The 10,230-nt window shown below is 45.3% G+C and overlaps 1 long non-coding RNA gene across 1 annotated transcript; it reads right to left on the bottom strand.

Annotated features, from left to right (window-relative positions):
- Nucleotides 1-2,712: 2,712 nt before the first annotated feature.
- Nucleotides 2,713-3,079, bottom strand: LOC141025416 (uncharacterized). The gene is made up of 2 exons (XR_012186885.1): nucleotides 2,997-3,079; nucleotides 2,713-2,917 (listed from the first exon to the last, which is right to left on the bottom strand). It is a non-coding gene; the product is annotated as an uncharacterized lncRNA (long non-coding RNA).
- Nucleotides 3,080-10,230: the final 7,151 nt, after the last annotated feature.

Below are 10,230 nucleotides of genomic sequence, written 5' to 3'. Positions count from 1 at the left end.
TTACTATCTTATATCTTTTGGCATGAACATGTGTATCACTTCGATCGAGATTCAATAAACCATTCATTTTAGGTGCAAGACCATCGAAGGTATTATTCAAATAAACAGAGTAACCATTATTCTCCTTAAATGAATAACTGTCTTGCGATAAACATAATCCAATCATGTCTATGCTCAACGCAAACACCAAATAACAATTATTTAGGTTTGACACCAATCTCGATGGTAGAGGGAGCATGCGATGCTTGATCACATCAACCTTGGAAACACTTCCAACACATATCGTCATCTCACCTTCAGCTAGTCTCCGTTTATTCTGTAGCTTTTTATTTCGAGTTACTAACACTTAGCAACCGAACCGGTATTTTAATACCCTGGTGCTACTACGGGTACTAGTAAAGTACACATTATAATGTATATCCAATATACTTCTGTCGGCCTTGCCAGCCTTCTCATCTACCAAGTATCTAGGGTAGTTCTGCTTCAGTGACCGTTCCCCTTATTTCAGAAGCACTTAGTCTCGGGTTTGGGTTCAACCTTGGGTTTCTTCACTAGAGCAGCAACTGATTTGCCGTTTCATGAAGTATCCCTTTCTTGCCCTTGCCCTTCTTGAAACTAGTGGTTTTACTAACCATCAACAATTGATGCTCCTATTTGATTTCTACTTTCGTGGTGTCGCGAATAGCTCTAGGATCATCATATCTATCCCTGATATGTTATAGTTCATCACGAAGATCTAGTAGCTTGGTGGCAGTGACTTTGGAGAACCATCACTATCTCATCTGGAAGATTAACTCCCACTCGATTCAAGCGATTGTAGTACTCATACAATCTGAGCACATGCTCAACAATTGAGCTTTTCTCCTTAGTTTGCAGGCTTAAGAAACTTGTCAGAGGTCTCATACCTCTTGACGTGGGCACTAGCCTGAAATCCCAATTTCAGTCCTTGGAACATCTCATATTGTGGCACCCGGCTCAGAGAAACCAGAACGCCCCGTATTCCAGCCCAGAGATCGAGGAGAAGTCTCTGGAATATGGCACTGCTTGACATAGAACAAATAAGCTCTTATTACAAGAATAATAATTACACGGGTCTGATGTTACAATGATCACATCAGCATGGCGACACTACGCCTACGATACTACACTTGCTCTATGCTAGACGCAGAACAACTTGTAGCAGCAGAAAACTTCTAGCAGCGAAACAACGACGAAGGTGGCGAACTCCACTCCGCAGGGACTCTAGTTGGGACACGATCTAGCTCGCACGAACGGACACCTCAACAAACAATCAAGCAATCACGGCAGCACCTGCAATCTGGCATGACAAGCCAGGTCAGTACATCGAATGTACTTGCAAGCTCACAACAACCATAAACATCAAGGCAAGACAATAACATAGCATTAACAGGTTAATTAATTAACAACTACCATGATGAAGCAACTACTAAGCATGAGATGAAACTAATACAATACTGATAAATAACCATCTCAGATCTCCATAACCATCTCTCTCTTGGCTAACCGACCAAGCAATAAACCATCTCGATCACCTCGTGATCAAAACCAAACGGTGATCATTCCGGCGATCACAACCATGACCAACACTTGGTCTCAAACGGTGATCTTTCCGGCGATCACTACCATGACCAACACTTGGTCTCCAACATCATCATCAACATCCTGCCAATCTGTACTGCTCAAAATATCAACATATATATATATATATCACCTATAAGTCATTCCGTCATGTGAGTGTTGATCGAACGGTGGGACCTAGTACGAACCCATGCCCATGATCGAGGACGCGGCTATCGATAGATTTAATTACACACACTCTGCAAAGGTAGCGTACTTTACCCACACCACAGAACCCATGGCCTCGCACTCCCATTCGGGTGGACCAATGGCGTTCCGACAAAACCGATCTACTGCCATGACACTCTCCCGGCCACTCCGACTCACTCCCCACTGGGCTAGTCCTGGGTGGCCCCGTGTCTACCAAAGACACAACGACCACCGTCGTGGCGAAAACGTCCCTCACGGGGACCGGATCCATAACAACAACAATGGGCACACAAGGTTATGTCTGCTTACCGGGCCAGGGTAAGCATGCCCATAACCTTCCCTAGTTGGAGGCACCGACGAGAGGCACGACAATAGACCGCATTAGGGCCTTCCCATAAAAGGCAAATGTGGTTGCACTGGAAAAAGCCCGGTTCGGTGGCACCTGACCAACTAAATGACGGAATTTAACCCCAAAATATAATAGTAATGACTGATACTCCGATATCATCTATCAACCTATAATCCAAGTCACAGCAATATCCAACAAATAATCCAAGCATAATCTCATCATCTGAAAATACTCCAAGGGTAGCACAACACTACTATCATCATGAATAGGAAAACAATAGTCCTACTACTCCAATAACAAGAATAAAGCTATTCGGCTAAGATCCACATGTACACATCATCTCCGAAAATAATACTCCAAGTAACCGAACATCAACTAGCATCAAGAAAATAAGCATACTAACCACTAATAATCCAAAGGCAGCAGGATATCCAAAGTAATACTCCAAAATAATACCAGATACCATCATGAGGAATAAACATAATAGCCACTAAGAATCCAAAGGCACATTTCATCCACATAATCATCAAAATATTAATCCTGGAACTCCAAGCAATATCATGGCAATATCAAGATCAAACAATACTCCGAGAAATGCCATGAACAAATCATACATAGCTAACACAATATTTTAAACAAGTTCAAATGAATAAACCATGTCACTGCATTGCAATCATGCAAATGGAGGGTGTGGCTTGCCTGGGGTGGAAGAAATCACCGGGAGAAAGTGCGAGAAGCTCGCGGAACGAATCGCGGGAAACAGATCTCTCTCGGAAGGGGCTGATTAAGGGCAAGGGCAAAATGGGCATTTCAGAATGTCAAAACATGGTGAGAATGAAGAAGTGGGCTTTGGAATCACCTCATTCGGAGTTACGGTTGCGGAGCTATAAGGTGTGGAAGAAGAAGAACCAATCTGTGAATATTTCTTCAGCAAACAGGTCCCTGAGTGGATAAGGCAGAGGCGCAAAATCAGAAATACGCTTTCTGAACAGGAAAACGCACTCCCGATAAAAGAAGAAGGAAATACGCTTTCAGAAAGGGGAAACGTACTTTGGCCGAAGCAGAGGGAAAATACACTTTCTAGAAACGAAAACGTACTCAAGTGTTTACGCCTCCACTTAATCCAGTCAGCAGGGGCGGGGCTGGGCTCCAGGGTCGCTGACGGGCGGTTCCCACGCGGGTGGGGCCCGTCACTTATCCACGTGGACCAGGTGGGTCAACGGGTAGAGGATGACATGCGGGGCCCGCCTTATCCTGCTCTCTCCTTCCTCCTTCTCCGTCTCTTCCCCGACGCGCACGCAGAGCATAGGAGGGGCAAGGCAGCAGCGAGGCCAGCGCCAGCCCGGCCAACTCCGGCTACCTCCCGCCGCAGTGAGGACACCGGCGAGAGCGGGGAGAAGTGCCGCATCCTCCTGGACCCCGCAGCAGTGCCAGGATGGAGCGAGACGAGGGCGGCTAGCTGCGGCCGAGGACGAAGGCGGCGGCCGAGACTTGGGCGCGTGGCCACGGTAGCTCCGGCGAGGAAAAGAGGACAGGGAGAGGTTCGCCGGGGTCTGGGCGTGCTTCTTGGGGTGGAGACGTGGAGGGAGAGGCGTTGACTCGCTCGAATTTGAGCAGAGCCGAACGGCGGCCATGGCGGGGAGGGGAGGGCAGGAGAGCTCCTCGAGCTCAAACGAGGGGCTGGGGAGGCGTAGTGGAGCGAGTGGAGGCTGGTGAGGTGCTCGGGAGGGCGAGGGAGATGGGCTCGGGTGCCGCCGGGCACGACCGGCCGAGCCTCTGGCGACGGCCAGCGAGCATGGGAGGGCGCCGGAACAAGACGAGCTATTGATTCAGAGCTCATGGGGGGGTAGGCGACGCCGGAGAGCAGAGGAAGAGGCCGAGCACCATTAAAACATGTCGTGGCACTATGCTCCCGTGGGCGTTCGGCGGCGAGCGTCGGTGGGCGTCGGTGAGGAAGCTGCCGGAGGGGGAGAGGGGTCCAGGGGGACGGCGACGATGCAGGCTAGCTGTTGGACACGCTCACGCGTGCGAAGACGACGAGAGGAGGAGGGGCCGAAGCACAAACAGCCACTGGGCGCCGCCACTGCACACAGAGCGCGTGCACAGTGATGCCATTAATGCGGTCACCGCGTGCACTGGCATGTAGCGGGGGAGAGAGGCTTGAACATGTTGTCTAGTGGTAAGTTCATCCAGTGTAGGCTTCAACTCCGGTGGTAGCTCGGTTAAAAGTGATCTGGTTAAACGGTAAGAACCCTCTGAAGTTTACTGCAGTAAACTTGGGTGAGCACTAGTGATCAACATGAAGGGTTTTGGATCCAATGGAGTTGTCTGCGAGGTTGAGGTAAAGAAGGACTTTCATCCTGGTAACTTGGAGAAGAATTGGATCAAGATAAGTCATAGTTGCTTTGCAACTGACCAAAATGGTCCAGAAATGAGATTTGGATGATGCACTCAAATGGTGTGGCCACTTGAGCTCAAGTTTGGCAAGGCTTCATGATTTGATCATATAAAGATGTTGTATAAGTTTCATACCAATTGGATTCACCAAAATGGTACTTGCTTCACAAACATCCTTGCTGACCAGAAACTTGCACAAATTCTAGAGGAAGAATGGCTTGATGAACCATGCCCAAAATGGGTGGAGGTAGGTTATATGGATAATAGAAGGACTAGAAAAATTGGCAGCCATAATGGAGCAAGATAAAATGTACTTGCTTCACAAACTGAAATTTTGGGCAGAATCAAAGAATTGATGATGAGCTCACATGGAGGCATGACATGAGCTCTACTTTGGTGGAGGGCTATGATATGATGATGTGAGGTATCATGCAAAATGGCAACTCATTTGGATATGCATAGCTTGCACCTCCTTCACAAAGCTTCTTTCTGGGAAGAAACTTTGGAAAATCATAATTAAATAATTACTAGGCACATGAGGTTGCATTTTGGCATGTGGGAATGATATGGACAGGAAAATGTGTCCAAGGAGTCGGAGATCAATTGGGAAAAGGAAAATAGCACTTGCTTCACAATGTGCCATTTAGGGCAGAATAGGAAATGAATTATTTGAGCATGATGATAAACATGACAAATGAAATATTTTGCCATATTTGAGAAATATATGATCCAAACAATTTATGAGAATTATTTGGGAATTTTAGGAGTGATGGAAATAAAGGTTGCTTCACAACCTAGGGCAGACAGGGTTATTCCTTTAATAGAAAAAGGAATATTCCTGAGAAAAAGAAATTAGGGTTTGGTCAAGCAGTGGAGTGACATGATCTTGGCAAGGTTTTGAGAATGATGAGCCACTTGGGAGGGAAAAATAGGATAATTTCCCAGGTGACAAGGCCACAGAACCACTCCAAAAAGAAAAACAGAGCAAAAACCAATTAAATTAAAAGAAAAAGAAAAGGGCCAAAATCCAGGCTGTTACAACTCTTACCCCCTTAAAGAAATCTCGTCCTCGAGATTTAGTTGCTCTGGGAACAAGTATGACTTGAGGATACCGTTTTGAACTCGGGCATCCTTTTTCCTTTATTTATTGTTCCCCCAAGATTCAGATGATCAACTTACCTTGCTCTGGGGTGGATTTTCCCCAAATTTTGATGGGTCTTTGCTCATATACCGAATCCTTTTGCTGACGTTGATTTTCTCATATCTGCGGTGATGTCCGATGGATCTGATCATAAATTTCCTTTTGGTCATGAGAACCTCTTTATTTCTGTCGTGGGGTTGCTGCAAGCCTTCTGGGTTCAATAAATGCTTAGAATTAATCATGGCCATCTTCTGACGGGATCTGACTGCTCATAGGTGCACTGATTTATCTTGATTTATTTCATTTGGCTCGAGCCTCAAATATTTATATCTTTAGACTTTGCCCGATAGGGGCTGACGGACAAATGCTTTTCCTGACAGACTGACCGTGTACTTGATTCTGTCGACGGGTATACCGGGTCTGAGCTGATTATTCGGCTTTTGACTTTCTCATTTTGTCGGTATACCCATTTTTGGTAATACGCTGTGATATGTTTTAACTCTGCCGTTGAGGTCGAACTATTGAGGTTGCAAAGGAATCTTGGATCTGACAGAACATACTTGGATATTCCACACTAACCATATCAAGTGGTCAACGAGATATGAAAATCCTTATAAATAGAGTAGGCCGCTGAAGGTGTATGTCTTTGTGGATCCATATGGAATTATGGCCTCCAACTGACTTGGGGTATCCGGACCCTGATGGTCGTGCAAAATCATCATACCTTTGTTGTCAGTCTCACCCTTTAATGGTCATGATTTTCTTTGTCAGGATACCTTCTGAAATACTTGACCACACATGTCCTTAATTCTTCGTATGACCATGACTGTGGCTAGTGCAATATTGTTGGTATTATTCCTTCTGCTTATTTTCTGACCTGTGTTCGCACATATATGACATATACTCGGGGTTTGTAGCTGTACGGAGCTCATTGCTTTCTTAGGTATATCTGCTGGATCAGTGTCGTATCCCGTATAAGTGACCGATCTGACCCGGGATACATGCGTACCATATGTATAATAATCATATGCAACTGAATACCCTATTATTGCGGTAGGCATATGTTTTAACTGAATTGTTCCTCTGACAAAATTATTGCGAATCTGATCCTTGAGATGTACTGCCATATACTGCCAACTCATCATATAATCTCTGAGAACGGTGCATAGTGTGGTACTAACGCGGACTGGGTGGCTTACAAGGGAAGTCATCTGAGTAGCTTGCTGAGGAAGACTCTTAGATTCTGCTCGAGGCTTTTGTCTGGGTAGCGTGCAGAAGAAATCTCGATAACTTACACACGAAGCTTGGTCGGATTATTGTGGTGGAGAAACTTGAGTTCCGTACTTGAGAAGCTTCTCCTCGGGTTTGCTTGTTGAGAAAAATTCATTTCCGTCTGTCAGAAGCTTTTACTGAGGTATCTTGTTGAGAAAGACCGGGTACCGTGGGCCGGAAATAGTTCACATATCATGCTGAGGAAAAATTGAGGAGCCTTGCCTCATAAATTTCTTCCGATAGCGTGTGAATAATGCTGGGTTTCTTATATCCAAAATTTCATACTGATATGCAGACTGAAATCCATGCACACGTCCATAATATTTTGCGCCTGATCATTTGCATGAGAAAATTTGTTTGACTGTCTTCCTTGAGCATATCACATCCTGACTTTCTCTTGGAGTATAACATATTTCAAGTATCATTTATTGCTGAGCCAAAACCTTGCCTATGATCCATACCTTTGACTAAAAAATATACCGTTGGTCTTGCATGTGACTTGTTTTTCTGCTGGCTGGATCATTACTGTTGTAGAATTGATGCGGATAATCAACCCAAGACACAATTGGTATTCTGACCAGATATTCCTTATATCATGCGGTTGACTGAGAAGGCCATAATGTTTAGATGAGCTTCTTCCAAATATTTGAAATACTTATTACTTCTTCGAGTCCGGTGTCAGTTGATGAGAAACTCTTTATAGGGGAAAATAATGTAACACGGGGGCCCACAAAGAAAGAAGCAAAAGAAAACTCAACTAGAAAAACACACAACAACAATCAATTCACACACAATCACATATTACTGCTAGGCACACAATATGCATGCCTACTTAAGCACACAAATCTCGCGGGATCTCTGGCTCTACGATCTAGCATGTTGTGACGTTGTGCACAAGGTCGAATAAATGTGTGGAAGAATTGGTCTAAACAGCGCTACACCAAGTGCTAGCTTAGCCAGGTAGCAACCTGGACTAGCTCGGAGGTGAGGACGCACTCCGTAATCATGTAGCGGGACACGAAGGTCGCAACCACATTATTATTAAGCGGACGGAAAAAGATCCGTACTCGTCCAAGAAATAAGGATAGCGGGGGAAAACTGAGTCTGCTGGCATTGCCCTTTCGTGATGACTAAGACCATTAAGGGTTGCCAACACGACAAGAAAAAGGACAATCCGGGGTAGAAGCATGTCTACCACCGAAACAAAAGGTGGGGCTGAAGGAAATAATTCGGCGCGATACTTGAGCACCATTGTTGCAAACAGGGTCAGGATCACTTGGCATCACTCTGCTGGGATAGAAATGACGCCAAACACCGAAGAATGAGCAAGAAAAGAAAACTGGATAAATGCAAAGGCTGAGCTGTAGTGGATCTGGACCGATGCCACCTACACTCACCAGATTAAACCGTTAGTAACAAAATAATAAGGCTACATGCATGCTAGGCAACAAACAAATGCAGCAACCAAATGCAATAAACACGACCACCTCTAAACTACCGATTTCTACCAGTTTCTACCGCTCGCGCTGACTAGGGTGTCCTACAGCTAGACCTGCTCTAATACCATGCCTGTGGCACCCCGGCTCAGAGAAACCGGAACGCCCCGTATTCCAGCCCAGAGATCGAGGAGAAGTCTCTGGAATACGACACTGCTTGACATAGAACAAATCAGCTCTTATTACAAGAATAATAATTACACGGGTCTGATGTTACAATGATCACATCAGCATGGCGACACTACGCCTGCGATACTACACTTGCTCTATGCTAGCAGCGGAACAACTCATAGCAGCAGAAAACTTCTAGCAGCGGAACAACGACGAAGGTGGTGAACTCCACTCCGCAGGGACTCTGGCTGGGACACGATCTAGCTCGCACGAACGGACACCTCAACAAACAATCAAGCAATCACGGCAGCACCTGCAATCTGGCATGACACGCCAGGTCAGTACATTGAATGTACTTGCAAGCTCACAACAACCATAAACATCAAGGCAAGACAATAACATAGCATTAACAGGTTAATTAATTAACAACTACCATGATGAAGCAACTACTAAGCATGAGATGAAACTAATACAATACTGATAAATAACCATCTCAGATCTCCATAACCATCTCTCTCTTGGCTAACCGACCAAGCAATAAACCATCTCGATCACCTCGTGATCAAAACCAAACGGTGATCATTCCGGCGATCACCACCATGACCAACACTTGGTCTCAAACGGTGATCTTTCTGGCGATCACAACCATGACCAACCCTTGGTCTCCAACATCATCGTCAACATCCTGTCAATCTGTACTGCTCAAAATATTAACATATATATTTATCACCTATAAGTCATTCCGTCATGTGAGTGTTGATCGAACGGTGGGACCTAGTACGAACCCATGCCCATGACCGAGGACGCGGCTATCGATAGATTTAATTACACACACTCTGCAAAGGTAGCGCACTTTACCCACACCACGGAACCCATGGCCTCGCACTCCCATTCGGGTGGACCAACGGCGTTCCGACAAAACCGATCTACTGCCATGACACTCTCCCGGCCACTCCGACTCACTCCCCACTGGGCTAGTCCTGGGTGGCCCCGTGTCTACCAAAGACACAACGACCACCGTCGTGGCCAAAACGTCCCTCACGGGGACCGGATCCATAACAACAACAACGGGCACACAAGGTTATGTCTGCTTACCGGGCCAGGGTAAGCATGCCCATAACCTTCCCTAGTTAGAGGCACCGACGAGAGGCACGACAATAGACCGCATTAGGGCCTTCCCATAAAAGGCAAATGTGGTTGCACTGGAAAAAGCCCGGTTCGGTGGCACCTGACCAACTTAATGACGGAATTTAACCCAAATATAATAGTAATGACTGATACTCCGATATCATCTATCAACCTATAATCCAAGTCATAGCAATATCCAACAAATAATCCAAGCATAATCTCATCATTTGAAAATACTCCAAGGGTAGCACAACACTACTATCATGATGAATAGGAAAACAATAGTCCTACTACTCCAATAACAAGAATAAAGCTATTCGGCTAAGATCCACATGTACACATCATCTCCGAAAATAATACTCCAAGTACCAGAACATCAACTAGCATCATGAAAATAAGCATACTAACCACTAATAATCCAAAGGCAGCAGGATATCCAAAGTAATACTCCAAAATAATACCAGATACCATCATGAGGAATAAACATAATAGCCACTAAGAATCCAAAGGCACATGTCATCCACATAATTATCAAAATATTAATCCTA

This window comes from Aegilops tauschii, chromosome 6 (genome assembly GCF_002575655.3).
Source record: "Aegilops tauschii subsp. strangulata cultivar AL8/78 chromosome 6, Aet v6.0, whole genome shotgun sequence".
In the NCBI taxonomy this organism is placed as follows: domain Eukaryota; kingdom Viridiplantae; phylum Streptophyta; class Magnoliopsida; order Poales; family Poaceae; genus Aegilops; species Aegilops tauschii.
Note: the sequence above shows the minus strand (reverse complement) of the source record. Positions and strands in the feature narration are given on the sequence as shown.